Source organism: Hypanus sabinus, chromosome 14, assembly GCF_030144855.1.
Source record: "Hypanus sabinus isolate sHypSab1 chromosome 14, sHypSab1.hap1, whole genome shotgun sequence".
Lineage (NCBI taxonomy): Eukaryota > Metazoa > Chordata > Chondrichthyes > Myliobatiformes > Dasyatidae > Hypanus > Hypanus sabinus.
In genome coordinates, this window is record NC_082719.1 from 29,379,428 (window position 1) to 29,399,439 (window position 20,012).

Genomic DNA, 20,012 nt, shown 5'->3' on the forward strand with positions numbered 1-20,012 from the left:
TTGCATCTGATATCTGGAGGTGACACATCAATCCGTTGAGGAGAGCAGAGTCAATTGTTAGAGAAGAAATGCGTCCAGAGCTCTCAGAATCACTTCCTGCAGGCTCAGAGTCATCTCTCACAATCACCAAGGAGGAGAACCCAGAACGTGAAGTTCTTTCACGGCCACGAGTTTCATCTGCCATGCAGTGATCCCCCTTGTCAGGAAAGATGTGATCCCACAAGAGTAAGAAAGTCTCCACAGCAATTAAATCTTCAGCACAAAATACACTGCAGATGCTGGGGTCAAAGCAACACGTACAACACACTGGAGGAACTCAGCAGGTCGGGCAGCATCCGTGGAAATGAACAGTCAACATTTCGGGTCGAAACCCTTCGTCAGGACTGAAGAGAGAGGGGGCAGGAGCCCTATAAAGAAGGTGGAGGGGGGGTGGGAAGGAGAAGGCTGGTAGGTGCCAGGTGAAAAACCAATCAGAGGAAAGATCAAGGGGTGGGGGAGGGGAAGCAGGGAGGGGATGGGCAGGAGAGGTGAAGAAGGAATGTAAGGGGAAAGCACTATGGGCAGTAGAAGAAGGCAGAGTCATGAGAGGTGATAGGCAGCTGGAAGAGGAGGCAGAGTAAAACTGGGATGGGGGAAGGGAGAGGGAGGGAATTACCGGAAGTTGGAGAATACAATGTTCATGCCAAGGGGCTGGAGACTACCCAGACGGTATATGAGGTGTTGCTCCTCCAACCTGAGTTTGGCCTTATCATGGCAGTAGAGGAGGCCATGTATGGACATATCTGAATGGGAATGTGAAGCAGAGTTCAAATGGGTGGCAACCGGGAGATCCTGTCTGTAGTTGCAGACGGAGCGGAGGTGCTCGACGAAGCAGTCCCCCAATCTGCATCGGGTCTCGCCGATGTAGAGGAGGCCGCACCGGGAGCACCGGATGCAATAGATTACCCCAACAGACACAAGTGAAGTGTTGCCTCACCTGGAAGGACTGTTTGGGGCCCTGAATGATGGTAAGAGAGGAGGTGTAGGGACAGGTGTAGCACTTACGCTTGCAGGGATAAGTGCCAGGTGGGAGATCTGTGGGGAGGGACGTGTGGACCAGTTGCGGAGGGAACGATCCCTGCGAAAAGCAGAGAGGGATAGAGAGGGAAAGAAGTGCTTAGTGGTGGGGTCCTGTTGAAGGTGGCGGAAGTTGCGGAGGATAATGTGCAGGATCTGGAGGCTGGTGGAGTGGTAGGTGAGGACAAAGGGAACACGGTCCCTGTTGTGGTGACGGGAGGATGGGGTGAGGGCTGAAGTGCGGGAAATGGAGGAGATGCAGGTGAGGGCATCATTGACGATGGCAGAAGGAAAACCATGATTCTTAAAGAAAGAGGACATTTGGGATGTCCTGGAATGGAAAGCCTCATCCTGGGAGCAGATGCGGCGGAGACGGAGGAACCTGGAATAAATGGGACAATTTAAAATTTGCTTTGCTGAGTATGTGAATGTTGTTGTATCATATAGTATACTTATAAACATAAGTTGAGGTGCATTCTATATTGAGTTGGAGATAATAGCTAAGCAGTGAGGTGTGTTGTGTATTTAATATTTAAGTAATATTGTAAATATATTATTTGAGTAAGCATTCTTTATTTGTTTAAGTAATTCATTACAGGTTATGTGTAAAAGCATGTGAATTGTATACATCATGGCACTACCTTGTCATACGTGTGCAGCTCTCTTTAAGTAAAAATAAAGACTGACATTCCAGACTTGTGCCTTTTTCTTCCAATTAGTTGTTATGGTTTGGAGTTACAAAACATGACAAATGGCTTCTCTTTTGTCCTGTTAGAGGTTCGGTCAAATGCAGCTCAGAGAGAATTGCAGAGAGTTCTGTTCAACAGGAAAAGGGCATTAAAAGATGTGGGTAAAGACAGTTGAATGGATTGGTGGAGATCAGCCATGTTCTAGTTAAGTGCTATAGAGGGCTAAGTGTTTGAATGGACTGGTCCTATACGTGCTGTCACCTTTTTCTGGGATAATGTAGCAGTTAGTGCAGTTGCTTTATGGCACTTGATTGAAGTTTGATTCCCACTTTGTCTGGAAGGAATGTGTACTTTCTCCCATGACCATGTAGGTTTTCTCTGGGTGCTCTGGCTTCCTCCCACATTCCTAAGATGTACCGGTTAGCTCAGTAGGTTATGGGTATGCGATGTTGGCACTGAAAGTTTAGCAACTCCTGCAGGCTGTTCAGTGTAATCATTACTGACTTGCTTTGACACAAATAATGTACACGTGACAAATCTGATGAAATCAGGGGCTTATCTCTAAATTGTGCTGTTGTATTTGGATCGGTGATAAGATTTTCAAAATTCTTCTTAATATATTTTGGAGTTGTGCTCCATCCAACTCTTTTCTGAATCTTTTGAAGCAAAGGGCAATCTTTGTTGATCTTCACAACTTCTGGTAGCTGATACAAAACCACTGGCAGAGCTCAGGTTGGGGAACTAAAGGAAAAGGGATGAAGACACAAATTAGAGCTCTGAAAGCTACATGGACATTCTAATAAAGCAAAGGATATTATTCCGCTGCTGCTGTCCAGAATTCACAGGTGTTACAATGCTAATTGTACACATTATGATAAATACAAGCTATGATAATGTATGCTTACCATAACGGCCACAGACATTATTAGCACACATTTTCCCACAGCTTATATTGACTAAAGAAAGGGAGAGTTGTCATCTGCTGTCAAATTCAAAATTGTACAGGAAAAATCAATTAATGAGTGAATTGTTTCCTTTAAATAGACAGGTCCCAATTTATGGAAACTTACCTTTTAAATTAGTTAATGACTCTTTTATTTATTTAGGGATTAAAATCACAAAAAACCATAAAGACTTATTTAAAGTTAATTTTGTACCCTTAATTGATCAGATTAAATGCTTGTTTACTAAGTGGTCACCATAATCTTTATCTCTGATAGGTCGGATTAACATTATTAAGATGTTTATCTTACCCAAGTTCTTATATATTTTTCAAGCGGTACCAATTTTTATTCTGAAATCTTTTTTTACTAATGTTGATTCAAAAATTTCCTCATATATATGGCAGAATAAAAATCCCAGGTTAGCTAAATTATACTTACAGAAGGCAAAGAAGGAAGGTAGATTAGCATTGACTAATTTTAGATGTTATTATTGGGCAGTTAATAGCAGATATTTGATATGTTGGTTGAAAGATTGAGTTGGATCTTTTAGCCCTCATTGGGTGAGCCTGGAAATTAAATTGGTGCCAGGTTTTGCACTGGGTTCTATTTTGGGGACTTCTCTCCCTTTTGCTCTTTCTAAATTGCCGAAACGAATTGACAACCCGATAGTTAAACATACTTTACGTATATGGTTTCAATTTCAGAAATTTTTTGGGTTGACTCAGTTTGTTTTAAATATTCCTATTGTATCCAATTGTATTTTCCACCCTTCAATTATAGACCAAGCTTATTTAGCTTGGAAGACTAAAGGATTACTACGATTTTCTGATTTATTTTTGGATAATTGTTTTATGTCTTTTGAGGAATTATCTAATAAATATAATTTGCCTAGATTTCATTTTTTTAGATATTTACAGATTAGGAATTTTTTAAATACTATATTTCCTACTTTTCCAAACTTTGTGTCTTCAGGTATTTTGGAGTATTTGTTTGAATTAAACCCCTTTCAGAAAGGGCTTACATCAAAACTTTATAATATAATTATGAAGATACTTTCAGAGCCCCTTTATAAGACAAAAAATGATTGGGAAAGAGAACTTAACCTTATTATTCCTATTGAGAATTGGGATAAAATTCTTCAGTTAGTTAATACATCATCTAGATGTGCCAAACATTCACTAATACAGTTTAAGGTCATACATAGGGCTCATATGTCCAAAGATAAATTGGATCATTTTTATTCCTATATAAATCCTATTTGTGATAGATGTCAATTTGAAATAGCGTCTTTAACTCATATGTTCTGGTCATGTCCGCTTTTGAAAAAATATTGGAAAGATATATTTGATATTATCTCTGCGGTATTGAACATTGATTTACAACCCCATCCTATTACCACAATTTTTGGTTTACCAATGATGGACTCACTTCATTTATCTTCTTCCACTTGTTGAATGATTGCATTTCTTACACTAATGGCGAGAAGATCTATTTTGTTGAATTGGAAGGAAATTAATCCTCCCACTGTATCTCATTGGTTTTCTCAAACTATGTTATGTTTAAATTTAGAAAAAATTAGAAGTGGTGTATTTGACACTTCTACTAAATTTGAAAAGATTTGGAGACCATTTTTTCAATATTTCCATATGATGTAATAGGACCCTGTTCCAGGCCTATTTGATTTTCCAGTTTTGATTTCATATATGTCAAGAGGATCGGAGTTGACGACACTGATGATTTTGTATTTTTGTGAGATATTGTATGTACCAATTTTATTTTGTTGTTATTAATAATGATAATAAAAAGATGGAAAAAGAAAGAAAATCAATTAATGAAACTCAATTTTATAAGAGTCATGTGAAAGAGAATTTAATGGGAGACCAAACAGCCTCACATTTCTCATCCCTAGCTAGTTTCAGTGTCATGTAAAAGTATCATTACCACAACATAGTTTAATAGCTTTAACATACCAAGATCCACATGCTAGAATCAGACCTCTGGCAAATTGAATGTTGGAATAGGAACAATTTTAATGGCTACGACCATAGAGCTGCATTTATTTTAATGAATTCTGTTCTTATTAGAAAGACAACTGGAAATTACAGGTCCCTGTCCCATAATTTTTCAGCCAATAAAATTCATGTGAAATATTGATAGGTGCCACAGCTGTGATTCCCTGCCTGGTTCTGGTGATAGAGAGAAAGCTACGGTTTACTTTGCTAAATTTGGTCATCAGAAGAGAACCTGACAGTCTTTCCAGTCCAGCCATTAAACACATAGTGTGTTGGATCTGCCTATTCATTGATTTTCCTGTCAAGCAAAACTCTGTATTCACTATGTAGCTGCAAGCTCTATATTTACAGTTATTTCAGTAAATTTAATTTTCAAATCTGCAGATGCTGGGAATCGGAAATAAAAACAGAAACGTTGAAAGCATTCAGCAGACATGGTAGTATCCATGGAAAATGGAACAATCAACGATTCAAGTCTGAGATCCTTCATCAGAACCATTGATGTTGCCTATGCTGATGAGCACTTACAGAATTCTCTCTTTGTATTTTACATTTATTTCAGGTCCACTGGGAAACCAAATCTCTGAGGTGTTTGTGAGAATGAAGCCTACGGTCCAAGTCCTACTCAAATACAAATCCTTATGTTTCCTAGAAAATCATTCAGTAGAAGATATTTAAAAGGGAGTCCTGATGAAGGATCTGGGCCCAAAACATCGACTGCTTACTCTTTTCCATTGATGCTGCCGGGCCTGCTGAGTTCCTCCACATTTTGTGCGTATTGCTTGGATTTCCAGCATCAGCAGATTTTCTCCTGTTTATGGTTTAAAATGCTGCATCAGCTTAATTTTTTTTATTTTAAGAAATAGATATCTTTTTAAAGTTAAAGTGCTTTATCATTTTGCAATCAGACTTCTCAGACAGGATGTACTCAGAGATGATAAAATTCTGTTCCTCAGGCATTAAGTTAAGTAATCTAGAACTTGTATAATGAGCTATTTTGAACAGGAATTTGTTTGGTGTTCATTATCTTATATAAATGTATTTCTGGGAATGTGTGTTTTCATTTGGAATTTCCCATAATGACTGGAAATCTCATCATGGATGATGAACTGTTTCTCAATGCACATACCACTCTTTTCTAGAGCAAAAAAGCTCAATTAGAGCAGAAAATGCCAACTTGGACAGGACTTTGATGTTATGATATTTGACATGGTTCAGATTGGAGACTTAGGTAAATCTGTTGTTCTATGATAAGGCAATTCACGTACCTCCTGGACACTGCGGTGCACTGAACAACAGGATGCTGTATTATTAGGAGCAAAGAATTGCAATCTGTACGCCTATAATCTGTGTGGCCCTGTAAGGAGCAAAATCTATTGTTCATATAAGTGATCTGGATTCAAGAATTGAAGGATAATGATCAAATTGATCAGCTCAAGTGGTCTGTGAATTTTATGAATTTTCTACCACAGAAGACTGAATCATTAAACATAATCAAGATTCAGACTGATTGACTTTATCTTACAGAGGGAATCAAGGATCGCAAGGACTGGCCATGAAAGTGGTTGGGACCGGGAAAATAAAGAGGATTTTAACAATAGAGCAGTGTGAATCGTCTGTTAATGTTGTAGTTTCATGTGTTTATTTGTAGGAAACCAAAATGAGATTGGAAGAACATTAGATGACTCGATTCAAAATACAGATTGTGCCCAGCCTATTTATAGCACATGCATCTGAATGAACATTTGTGTGATTGGTGGGATGTATTTTCCAGCTGTTGAGGGGCTGCAGGTATCTTTTTCCATGTGGGAACTCAGTTTGCAATCTCATTTCCAACCTGCAAACTGTTTGGGTTGTAGAAGTTCACAGGATCAGAATCCTGCTGTAACTTGAGGATGACCTGTAATATAAAGTGATATGTCTCAGAAATAGAGAGGAAAAGGACATTTCTATTAATATTAAATATTTTGGAGGCAGAGGGGGAACTTGCTTTCCTACCAGCAGTAAAGAGCAAGGAGGAGAATTAAAACTTTTTGGAACTTTTCTGGCACTAATTCTTTTCTACTGGTAGGAAAGCAAATTCCCTTTCTATCTTCAAAAGAAAAGGCTAAAGATTTTAATCTTCCTTCTGGCACCAGAGAAGGAGAAAGGCTTTGGTTTTACAATTCCAAGCATCTAACATTATTCCCAATGACAAGGCCCATTTGAGACACCCTGGTGATAGGCTGCTGGCACGTCACATGATTTTCCTTTCTTTTTCATGGGATTTTATTGAAACTCGTGGGTTAAAATCCATGGGGTGTCTTTTCACTGTGGGCTTATGAAAAATTAATCCACCAATGCAGTTTCCTGCCAGAAATCACTGGCAGTTAAAATCCAGGCCATTATTTTCAATTAATTTATGACGTTGTAACAAATGACAACCAAAGAAGCTGATTCCCCCACATCTGGCAAATAATGTATGCTTATCCTTTCCAGTTTACAAATCCCATTTCACAATATCTCCTACAACTTTTGAGATTGTGACTGGTCTCAGGAATCCAAAGAGAGATTTCATTCTCTGAGACAGATGAGTTTGAGTTGAGTAGATTGTAAGAATTTTAAAGGACCCAAACCTCAATTCCCTAATCTGGGCTGTTGGTTTTAATGGAAATGGGGTGATCACACATGCAACAAACTCGAGTCCAGCAGACAGATGGCTAATTGATATTATAATGAGGATTTCAAATAGTCTTGCAGGTTGAACCCCAGCTGGCCAGGTTTTCTAGGCTTTTGTATACCTGGGAGCTCAAGGAAGTTGAGGACTGTGCCTTGGAAGAGTTGCTTGTGTGTGAGTAGAAGCAGGAATATTTTCACCTAACACGCCAAGCTAATGAACTTACTGTGTGATTCAATGATCCTCATTGGATTGTCTCCTTAATCATCCTCTAAACCGTGCCCTCTACCTTGAAAACTCTCCCATTATATCACTGATTCTTCTTTCCATGTATGCATTGACTGCTTGGGATCTCTTTAATCCTACTTGGTAAGAACATTTCCTGACTGCTCCTGGTGTTCCTAATTCCCTTCTTGAGTTCTTTTCTCAAGGGCTCTGTTGGATTCTAGCTTCCTGAACTTCACATACTTTTCCTTTTTCTTCTTCTTGATTAAATTTTTCACCTCTCTTGACATCCGAGGTTCTCTTACCTTTCCATCCTTGTCTTTCCTTCTGACTGGAACATACCTGTCCTGTACTCTCTGCAGTTGGTCTTTAAACACCCTCTACCCAAAAACTACTGTTCCCAATTTACTCTCCCCAGTTCCTGCCTAATGCTCTTGTAATTTACCCTGCTCCAATCTAATAGTCTTCCTCAAGTCCATACTTATCCTTAACTATAGCAATCTTAAAACTTAAGGAGTGTGATCTTAGATCTTAAAACTTGAGGCTCATTACCAAACAACTGGACCAGTAGAACCTTTGCCCATCTTGATCTATCTACATATTGATTTAAGAAATCCTGCTTGATATCCTATACATAACAAATTCTGCCCCGTCTAAACCTCTTGGACTAAGTAGGTCTTAGTTTATGTGAGGGAAGTTCAAGTCCCCCATGCCAACAACCCAATTGTTTTTACATCTTTTCTTAATCTGCTACATATCAATTCCTCAATGTCCTGGTGGCCATATGAGAATCTGTAGTACTCCACTGCTTTGTTGTATATAAAACAATTAGACACCCAAGGAATACATGCAATAGATGAAAAGAAACAACTTTTAGTGATAAAATATTAGCCAATACAAATATATAAAGCAGTAGTATTCACCAGCGAGAGGGATCTTGACGAGGAGAGTGTAGAACAAGCTAATACGCTGGAACATCTTGGTGTAAATTTTGAGCTCATAGGGCTAGATGTTTCAATCCCTTTGATAAGCAGATCCTAACTTGGGTCATAGCATGAGATCTTGAGATGGGGTTTGGTGGATGGCAGATGCTTCCCAGGGGTCATTAGGTGGGCACCCCCCTTCTTAGATGTTTTTTCCGGAGGGCTCAACAGTGCGACCCGGCATAGACCCTTCACATCTAGCCACCCATGGGTCATTTTAAGGCCCAGCTGCCATCAGTCCTCTTTATCCATAATCAGTGGCTGCTTTGCTCAGCTGCCTCTGTGAGTTCTTTTATGGATTAATGCTGGTCCTGGCCTCCAATCCCTTCAGCAATCTGACCATGGAAGTCGCCTCAAATCCTCTGTAGCCAAACTCTACTGAGAAAACCTGCACCTTCCATCCACACTGCCTAGGCCTGTGGCCAGCTCAGTGTATCTTACATGTTTCCACTCATACACCTCACAGACTGCCTCTTCTCAGGGCACTGTGAGCTCTGAGATTACTATGGCTTTCGGACTGTTGGATGGTAGTGGCTATCTCCGGGGGGATATATTAGCCTTTTGTCAAGATCAACAGCCATGCTCCAGTATGCCTGACAACAGCCATGTCACTGAGGGTGGCACTGTCTGTCCTTGCCAGACAAAGGGGATGGTGGTTCTTCCAGTCACATGGGGCTTAGAGTTGTTATTCAGCCTTCTCTTCTCCACAGTGGATGCCAGACACCTGAGGACCTGGTTGTGCCTCCACGTGTATCTCCTTTGAGTGAGGCTTACTTTGCAAGATGAGAGGATGTGCTTGAGGTTTGCTATTCTTCCACAGAGCGGGCAGGCTGGATCTTCCCTGAGCCACTGGCTCAGATTTTTGGGAGTTGGGAGGACATCATAAATAGCTCTTATAAGGAAGCTAATCTTCCTTCCTTTTCCCATAAGTTTTTACAGCTTAATTTTCTTTTCTCAATGTTTTCCCACATTGTCTACTGTCCCTGTTTTGCCTGAGACACTGTTCTTGCATACCTCCTGTCACTGTTCTTTGTGGAATTGAGCTTAAGAGTGGAGAGGTAATGTTGCAGCTATATAGGACCCTGGTCAGACCCCACTTGGAGTACTGTGCTCAGTTCTGGTCGCCTCACTACAGGAAGGATGTGGAAATCATAGAAAGGGTGTAGAGGAGATTTACAAGGACGTTACCTGGATTGGGGGGCATGCTTTATGAAAATAGGTTGAGTGAACTTGGATTTTTCTCCTTGGAGTGAAGGAAGATGAGAGGTGATCTGATAGAGGTGTATAAGATGATGAGAGGTATTGATCGTGTGGATACTCAGAGGCTTTTTCCCAGGGCTGAAATGGTTGCCACAAGAGGACACAGGTCTAAGGTGCTTGGAAGCAGGTACAGAGGAGTTATCAGGGGTAAGTTTTTTACTCAGAGAGTGGTGAGTGCATGGAATGGGCTGCCAGCAACGGTGTTGGAGGTGGATACCATAGGGTCTTTTAAGAGACCTTTGGATAGGTACATGAAGCTTAGAAAAATAGAGGGCTATAGGTAAACCTAGTAATTTCTGAGGTAGGGACATGTTCAGCACAACTTTGTGGGCTGAAGGGCCTGCATTGTGCTGTAGGTTTTCTATGTTTCTATGTTTCCTCCCCCACCAGAGCTCACCTTTGCTTTTCTGTTTTCACCTTTTGCCAAATGGGCCTAATTGAGCCTGTGCCAAGGCCCACCATGTCTGCAAGCCTGAGTGCTGCTTTTGCCAGTTTTACTGACTCTGCTGGACACCACTTTCTCCCTGTTAAGGTCCTGGATGTAGTATTCCAAGAGGGTCATCTCAAGCCTCACCTTGACACACTTAAACTGTTCAGTCAGCCCTGTGACAGGCAACTCTAGAAATCCTTTGCCATACAGGTAGATGTTACTTAATGATCTTGGTAGGCCCATCCACTTCTTAATGGTGGAACTAATTGTCCTCTCCAGCTTTTCAACACGAGTGAAGTGGACTTCATGCATTTTCAGTGAGCACAACACCCAAGGGAGCAATCCAAGTTGAAGGCACCAGAGCTTGAGGTTTCCTGGCAGCAAGGTCTTCTCAATGTCTTTAAGCTCTTTGATGATTTCTTCTCTCAGCAGTTTCACTTGATTTGTATCACTGAGATTTACATTGCACTAATGTCCCAAGCTTTTAACTGGCATTTCTGATACAGTAGGAAAGAGGATGTGATGGAACTTTTGAAAAAGTTTGGAATAGATAAGTCGTTGGGGCCAGATGAAATATAATGAGATGTTACTACCAAAAGTGAGGGAAGACACTACTGCACCTTTAGCAATAATCTTTGTGTTGTCACTGGCCAAGGGAATAGTACTAGATGATTGGTGGCAGATATTCTTCGTTTTTTCAAGAAAGGCAATAGGGATAATCCTGTGAATTATACACCAGTGAGTCATACATTAGTGGTGGGCAAACTGTTGGAGAAGATTCTTAAAGACAGGATTCATGAGCATTCAGGGAAGCATAGTCTGATTAGGAACAGTCAGCATGGCTTTGTGAGGTGAGTTCTTCCCTGATGAATTCTTTGAAGATGTGACCTAACAATTTACTGATGGCAGAGCAGTGGATGTGGTGTATATAGATTTTGTTAAAGTATTCGACAAGGTTCCCCATGGTAGCTTATTCAGAAAGTCAGGAGGCATGGGATTCAGGGAAATTGGGCCACTTGGATTCAGAATTGATTTGCCTACAGAAGGCAGATGAATCAGAATTAGAATTACAATTAGAATCAGGTTTTACATCAGCGGCATACATCATGAAATTTGTTGTTCTGCAGCAGCAGTACATTGCAAAACGTAGTAATAAAACTATAAATTGCAATGAAAAGTATATTTAGAAGTTAAATTAAATAAATAGTTCAAAAAGAGAGGGGAAAATACAGAGGAAGTGTTCAAAAATTCATCGTCCATTCAGAGGTCTGAAGGTGGAGGGGAAGAAGCTATTCCTGAAATGTTGAGTGTGTGCCTTCAGGATCCTGTACCTGATGGTAGCAATGATTTTAGGGTATGTCCTGGATGAGAGAGGTCCTTAATGATGGAAGCCGCCTTTTTGAGGTATTGCCTTTCGAAGGTGTCGTTGATACTGGAGAAGCTAATGCCCATGATGGAGCTGGCTGAGCTGACAACTTCCCACAGCTTTTTCCCAATCCTTTGCAACTGATATACCAATTCTCCTCAAACTCCTAATAAAATATAGTCACTGTTGTGCTTCCTTTGTAATTGCATCAATATGTTGGAAGCAGGATAAACCTTTGGAGATGTTGACACCCAGGAACTTGAAACTGCTCACTCTTTCCACTTCTGATCCCTCAATGACGACTGATGTGTCTTCCCTCGACTTTCCCTTCCTGAAATCCACAATCATCTTCTTGGGTTTACTGATGCTGAGTGCAAGGTTGTTGCTGTAACACCACTCAACCAGCTAACCTATCTCGCTTCTGTCCGCCTCCTTGTCACCAACTGAAATTGTGCCAACAACAGTCGTGTCATCAGCAAATTCATAGATGTTGTTTGAGCTGTGCCTAGCCCAGGCATGGGCAAACTACGGCCCGGGGACCATATGCGGCCCGTTAACCTTTTTAATCTGGCCCACAGAACTTGATGAAATTATATTAATAAACCTTGTTAACGTTTTTTCCCTGCAATTCTGGCGTTTTCCCAATAGATGACGCACTCTATATACATTGACCTTTGTTGAGGTGCAGCGTATTACTCCACATTTGCGCTTTACTCTTTGTTCGGCTCAACCTATTTGTGTGAACAGGTGTTCAGCATCATGAACATCAACAAAGCCAGCCACAGATCCAAGTTAACTGACCAACACCTCAGATCCATCCTGAGAATCGCCACAACAAAACTAAATCCAGACTTTGATGCGCTGGCTAAAAAGGGAGACCAACAACACTGTTCCCACTGAAATTAAAAATAAGTTACTTCGTTGTGTTATGTAAAAAATGCATTTGAAAATATTTTTTTCAATAAGCCTTACATGTTACATGTCATTTCTGTTAAGTGATGGACATGAGTAGTGCGCAGGTGCACGTACGTTCTCAAAATAAAAAATGTGCTCCAGATCAAATAACGTGCTCCGCATACTGGCGCTCTGTCACTGTTCTGTCCTTGTGCTGGTCGTTGTTGAGTTTTGGCACAGGGGACAATTGAATAAGGAGGAGCAGGACAAGTAGTCCTGCATCTCCTACCGTTTTTGAAATAAAGACCGTCAGGAGGAGATTGATGATGATAATATCTTGAAGGACAACAGAATTTTCAGTGCCTTAAAATAATAACTGTTACTATTAAAAAAAGCTGTATTTTATTCATTTAATTTTCAGTGTTTTAAAAGTCATTTCAATAAATAGCTAAATACCATGGGACTTCAAAGACAGATATTTTGTTGTAATGCATTTGTTCATTTTCAATTGAAATTAAAGCACATGTTTTCTACATATCCCATGATATTTTATTTTCTCTTATGAGGTGTATTACCAAAACACTCCGTCCATCTGCTCCTGGTCCGGCCCCCCTGTCAAATTTGAGAAGCCTTTGTGGCCCACAAGTCAAAAAGTTTGCCCACCCCTGTCCTAGCCAAACCATCATGAGTGTAAAAAGAGTAGAGTAGTGGGCTAAACACACATCCTTGTTGATTGTCGGCAAGGAGGGGATGTTATTTCCGATCCACATGGTCTATGGTCTCCCAGTAAGGAAGTCAAGGATCCAATTGCAGTGGGAGCTACAGAGGTCAGATTTTGGATCTTTTTGATTAGAATGGAGGGTATGATTGTGTTGAATGTTGACCTGTAATCAATAAGCCGCAGTCTGCCTTAAAGTATTACTATTGGTGTTAGAAGATGGAATGTATTCTGCCTGGAGGTTAGTGACCAGTGGAGTTCTGCAGTGATCTGTTCTGGGAACCATGCTCTTAGTGATTTTTAAAAATGACTCGAATAAGCAAGTGGGTGGGAGGGTTAGTAAGTTTGCAGTTGAGACAATAGTTGGTGGTATTGTGGACAGTATAGATTGTCAAATGGGATATTGATAGGATACTGAGCTGGACTGAGAAGAGACAGATGAAGGTCAATCAAAAAAGTGTGAAGTGATACAGTACACTTTGGAAGGTCAAATATGAAGGCAGTTTACATGGTTAATGGCAGGATTCTTAGCTGTTTGGAGGAACAGAGGAATCTTGAGATCCACATCCATAAGTCCCTCAAAGTTGGCGCACAAGTTGATAGGGTGGTTAAGGATGCTTATGATGTGTTGGCCTTCATTAGTGAGGGCTTTTCACTTTGGAGTGAAGGAGGATGAGAGTTGACCTGATAGTGGTGTACAGTGAAAGATAATAAGAGACTTAGATAGATTAGAGAGCCGGTGGCATTTTCCTAGGGCAGCAATGCCTAATACAAGAAGGATTACTTCTAAGGTGTTTGGAGGGAAGTATATTGGGGTGTCGGAGTTAGGTTTTTTTTACAGAGAAAGTGCTGCACTTCCAGGAGTGGTGGTAGAGACAAACATTTAAGGGACTCTTAGATGGGTGCACAGATGACAGAAAAATGGAGTGCTACATGGGAGGGAAAGATTTAACTGATCTTGGAGTAAGTTAAAACACTTGCACATATTTTGGCCAAGGAGCTTGTATTGTGCTGTATAGTTCTATGTTGCATATTCAGTTAGTTTGCTCAAGTTTGTTTAATTGTTATTAATCCACATACATGAATATAGCCAAATGAAACAGCGTTCCTCCAGGACCAAAGGACAAAACACAGTACCAGCAGTGACACACATAGCTGCCCTGTTATCTGTCTCACCAATGAGCCAGTAAACTGACTTGTAGGATTCTACATTACCAATATCCAACTGAGCCTTGCGATCACAAGATGAACATCCCACACAATTTTTTGCACTGTTTGTTGGACTATGCTCTGCCTCTGATGGCTTCCTCCTTGGGTGGCCCTAGCTACCAACAGTAGAGTGCACAAGTCCAGCTTCACCACCATTGAACGACTCACCGGGACGACAGACCTGCAGCATTTGATGTCCAGCGATCGCAAAAAGTACATTCCACTGACATCAATTCTTCCTTGTGAAAGATGTGGCACAGTAGTCAGAATAACATAATCCCATTAAAAATGTGCAGTAGTTCCTCACATTGGTTACCAAAGTGAACAAATGTGAAATAGGCACAATCAACCCTAACACTTATGTGTGAACCAATGTTGAAGCTAATGTTTAAGTCTCATTTTCACAGCACTCCCTTCACAAAATGCTTTCATGCTCCCACATGAAACTTGCAAAATTATGTTTTCTTTTTACATATTATGGAGGCCACATTGAGACATTAAAAAAATTTGGGATTTATGTTAAGATCAAGTTTGCATTTGGCCTTTCATTTAATTATTGTTCCCCTCAATCAGGTTGATAAATAAAACTGAAATGTAAAAACTCTACATGGATATGGTGGTCTAAATGACTTCCTACCCAGCCAGCTAGCCTGGAACTCCATCAAACCCAATATCGTGCATCTGCTGAGGGCTCCTGAGACAGCATAACTATCAAGTGCTTTTCATACATTAATTGTTGATGATATTTATTGATGAATTTGTCTTGGCTATTCCAGCCAGATTGAAATCAGCAGTATGCTCTCCAGAGAGCCTGGCCTTGCCAAGTACAAGGATATTGGTCCAGCTGCTTTCTGTAAAATTAGAATAAATTCTGAATGGACTGGAAGGATCTAAATTGGAAAAACTGCATCCACGTACAGAGGTTTCTATGCTACATGCTGTTCCAACATCAGCAGGATTAGTCTTCCATGGGATAACCTTTTATGTTAATGGAAACATTGAACAAATACAATACAGTACAATTCCAGTTAAGTAACTGTAACCGCTGCGCTAGTTCCTGTTCTATGATATCGTTGACCCCATTATAATGTGGTTATATATTTTATGTGTGTCATAAATTATAGTCATTTCCGGAAGCTAGTTTTTTGTCTTTCTTCATGGAATGAAAACTCGTTAAATTCATAGAACCATAGAATTTTACGGATCAATGGAGACCATTTGGGCCAAAAGATTAGTCCCTTGAGATATCATTACTAAAGTTATCCTCTACTGTCCAGTTTTCTCTTCATAGCCATGTACTTCCCTGGTTTCAGATACTTAACCAATGTTCACTTAAAAGGTCTCTGCTTCTACACTGCACTTCTCCATGCTCCAAAGTAACTTATGCAAATATTTTAGCCCATCATAATACTCTTCACACTAACATTAAATTGGAAGCCTCTGATTCAGCAAGAGGAGGAAATGATCTTTTCTGTCGCCTTATTTTGAAGATATTGGAGGGTTATAAATCTATTTTTATTGCTATAAACAATGATCCTGGCATTATCAGGTTTTCTTCATGACTTAATCTAGCATCACCTTTTGTATACTTACACCATAGGTTTTTTGAAGTTATTGCTGAACTACTTAATGGTCTAACCAACATCTTTGAAAATGTCCATGTAACTATATATTTAATTTCTCATATAGTAACCAAATATTTTAGCCAAGTGGATAGAATTTTATTCCATCATTGTTTTGAAACCTTTATCAACTATCTTTCCAGTGTCTATTCTTTCTATAGTAAATGAGTCTGGAGTGGGAAACCGTGCATGTAGAGTTTTTCGGAATAGATTGTGATTTGAGGAAGGGGGAAGTCGGGAGAACGTGTACCAGTCCTCACTGAGGAAGGACGCATCAGTGGAAAGACTCAGCAGCTTTAAGTTCCTTACTGCCCTTGCTGCCAACGTCTCAGGACCCACACATTGATGCAACCATGAAGATGGCACGCTGGCAAATTTATTAGGATTTTGAGGAGGTTTGTCATATCACCAGGCTCTTAAAAATTTCTTTAGAAGTATGGTGGAGAGACTTGTTGCCTCACCACCTGGAATGGAGGTCCCCGTGTGCAGAACTGCAAGTGCCTTCAGAGAATCATGGACATCTTCAAAAAACAGGGCTTCCAGAAGGCAACACCCATCCTCAAGGATTCTCACAGTCCAGGGCCTGTCCTCTTCTCATTATTACCATAAGGGAGGAGGTGCAAGGTCCTGAAGACCCACACAGAATAATATGGAAACAGCTTCTGCCAATTGACCATCAGAAAGTTCTGAAAGGTCTATGAACCCACAAAAGTTACCTCATTAGTTCTTTACTTGCACTTTTCAGTTATTTTGCAATTTATGCCTTGTACGGTATTTCTGTCACAAAACAACAAATGTCATATTATATAGACAGTGATAATAAATTAGATTCTAATTCTGATTCTGAGTTCTGACCATTGCATTATAAAATCTGGATTAATAATAGACAAAGAAAAGAAGAAATCCAAAGTAAAACTTGTAAACTTCATGTCATGGTTCGGTCCATGAAATCTGCATTCCGGTTCACAGTCCAGTCCATGTACTCCGGTCTCCAGGTCTTCTGGCTGTCCCTTGTTTCAGTTGGGCTTAATCACAGGCACCTGATTCTCATTTGGGGCTGGAATATAAGTGGCCCTGGGTTCGAGTGTGGGTGCTGATTTGTCTTGTCAGTTTCTTGTCCTTGCCTCTGTGGGGTAAGTCAGGTTGGCTTTGCCATTACCTTGTGGTTGGATCTGTCCCTTCCTGTCCTTGTCTCCATTGGCTAAGCCAGGCTGTCTTTGCTGTTACCCTCAGGCTGGACTGTTCCCTTCCCTGCCCCTTCTTTCTGTAGCCCTTGCCTGGAGCCTTGTCTGCGTCTTTGCTGTCAAGTTCTACTGCTGGAGCAAGACCAGATCCTTGCTGTGTCCAGATAAGAAACTGTCTTGTTGTTTGGAACTGTCTCTTTGTGTCCTCGCCTTTGCTAGGTAGGTCTGGCCATTTGCTGCTGCCTAGTGTTGGGAACCGTCTTGTTGTGTGCAGTGTTCTGTGTATGAGTCCTGGCCCTATGTCCTGTTCCCAAGGAGGGCTCCTGGTTCTGTGTTCTGCGTTCCTGTTCTCCCTTGAACCAAGGCTAGGTGTTCCTGTCCTCATCCAGCCCTGGAGTCCTGTGCCCTGCCCCCACGTCCAGTCTTGTTGCCTTGCCATATTTTGTCCTTGCCTAGATCTGGAGTCCGAGCCCGAGTCAAGACCCAGGTTCTGGGTTCCTGTCCAGTCTCTGGCTCAGAGTCCTTGTCCAGGTTCCAAGTTCCTCTTCCAGGTCCCTCTTTCCCAGTCTAGTCCTAGCCCAGGCCCTGTATCCATGTCTCGTCCAGGGCCTGTGTCTTGTCTAGTGTTGTTTCTTCCCACCTTCCCTTGCTTTCTTGACACTCCTAGTCCTGTCTCTAGTACTTCAGTGTCTGTGTCTTGCATTTGGGTCCATTCCCAACGCCCACCTTATGACATTCGACTATATAGAAAGGCTTCAGTCTGGGGTAAACCAAGACTAGCTACGTAAAATAGTATAAAGGCTGATCTTTAGAGGACAGAGGTTTCAGGGTCAGATTTGGTACATAATGGAAGCAAAGGCAGAAGCAGAGGTGATAAAAAACAAGGGCAAGTTGCTCAGTTAATCTCAGGTGACTAACTTCGGGAAGGAGCAGGCTGAGAGGGAATTGAAACACACATGGAATGTACAACATCAGGCTAACTCCAAGGTTTGTTGTGAAAAGAAATTACCAGGTTAGATGGAGGAAGAGATTAAAGATTGTTTTAAAGCTTCTTGGAAAATGTGTGACATTCCCATGAATGGAGAAGAATCCTTTTCATAAGAGGACTGTAGGAAAGCTGTCATGTGCTGAAGGATGACAGAATCACAAGCAGGCCAATGGGAAATCAATATGCTCTTCATCATAATCATCATCACCATCTCTCATCTCTTGAAATGCCTGTTTGATGTTTCTGGAGAAAGAAGGCTCCAAAATAGGAACAATTGAATATCATTTTTGAAATTAAGGAGACAGGGAAGTTGGGTGAAAGTCCATGGACCCCAAGTTGGAAACCCATGCTACCAACTGCTGATATCTAATATAACCTTTCTTGGTTTAATAAAAACAAAGTCAGAAACATGGAGGTGTGAGGGTGCTAAGCTGTTGTAAGTGACTTCAGATCTAAGTATAGCACCAGGGGTTCTGGGCAACATGAACAAAATGTCCAGTTAGACCCGAATCCTTGTGCGTAGAGCATAATGAATGACTAGTTCTGGAAGTCTTAAGAGGATGAAATGCATGTTGCAGTTTGTGGCACCCAAGGAAAAGACCGTGATGTCAAAAATTTTACCTTGCCCTCCCTGCTGGAGATTTAGAGTCTGTTGCAGAATATTTACAACCCTGTAATGAAGGTCAGCGCTCAATATCAATACTATATCTTTGCGGAGGCATGTGTTTTTCTTGTGTTGCTTGGAACCTATTCATCCAACCTTACTGCAAATAGCCAACGAAATATCCTTGTCAACACTTTTACTTTTCTTTCCCTATCAGTATCATCTGCTGATTAGTTCTTCCTTGACACTCTAATGCTTATTCCTTGTTAACAGTGATCATCTTCAGCTGAGATTTAAATAATATCATTTGACAAAAAGGAAACTTGTGTCAGTTTAAAATAGAAAGATTGACAAGTAAACGACTCTTCAAATATGTTTCCAAGTATGGGATATTTAATCTCTGATCTTAAATTCTTAAAATGTGACTATGATAAAACATATCTCTCTACACCAGTTTGGAAAATTCCTGACAAATTAAGCATTTTAACTTTTTCTATAACTCATCATTTTGCTGATTTAACAACCAGGTCGATAAAGTATTGCTTCAAAGTTGGAGGCTCCATGGTGTAACAAATGGCTTAATTTTGAAATAATATTTCAATGCTGCCTTGATGTATGTCAATCCAATCAATAATGATTTTGGATATATTAAAATAGTTGTGGATAATACAAGCAATCATCATTGTGCTCCAGTGAAAATGATTGATATATCAGCTGTCAATATATCCTCACAGTAACATACATATTTCTCCTGTTTTAAAGATTTGAAACTAATTTTCTAAGATGCATTAAAATAATTTTCAAGGTGATTTTCTTTCACTACATCAAATTCCTGGTTCCCAACAGATAGAATATTGCAGCACTGAGTGGTGCTCTACCAGGATTTAATTTGTCTAGACCGTGAGCTTTTGGCTCCAGTCCCACAATGCAGAGTAGTCTGGATTGAGATTCTCTTAGTCTTTTTGGGTAGACAAATACTGGACATAGCTAGTAGAGCTGCTATCTCACAGATTCCGAGCCCACATTCCCATTCTGTCTGCATGGAATTTGTATGTTCTCCCTGGGCTTAAGTGGGCTTTCTTTGGGTGTCTTGGTTTTCTCCCACATCCCAAAGACGTGCAGGCTAGTTTACATCACCACTATTCACTTAGTGGTTACTTTACTAAGTACAC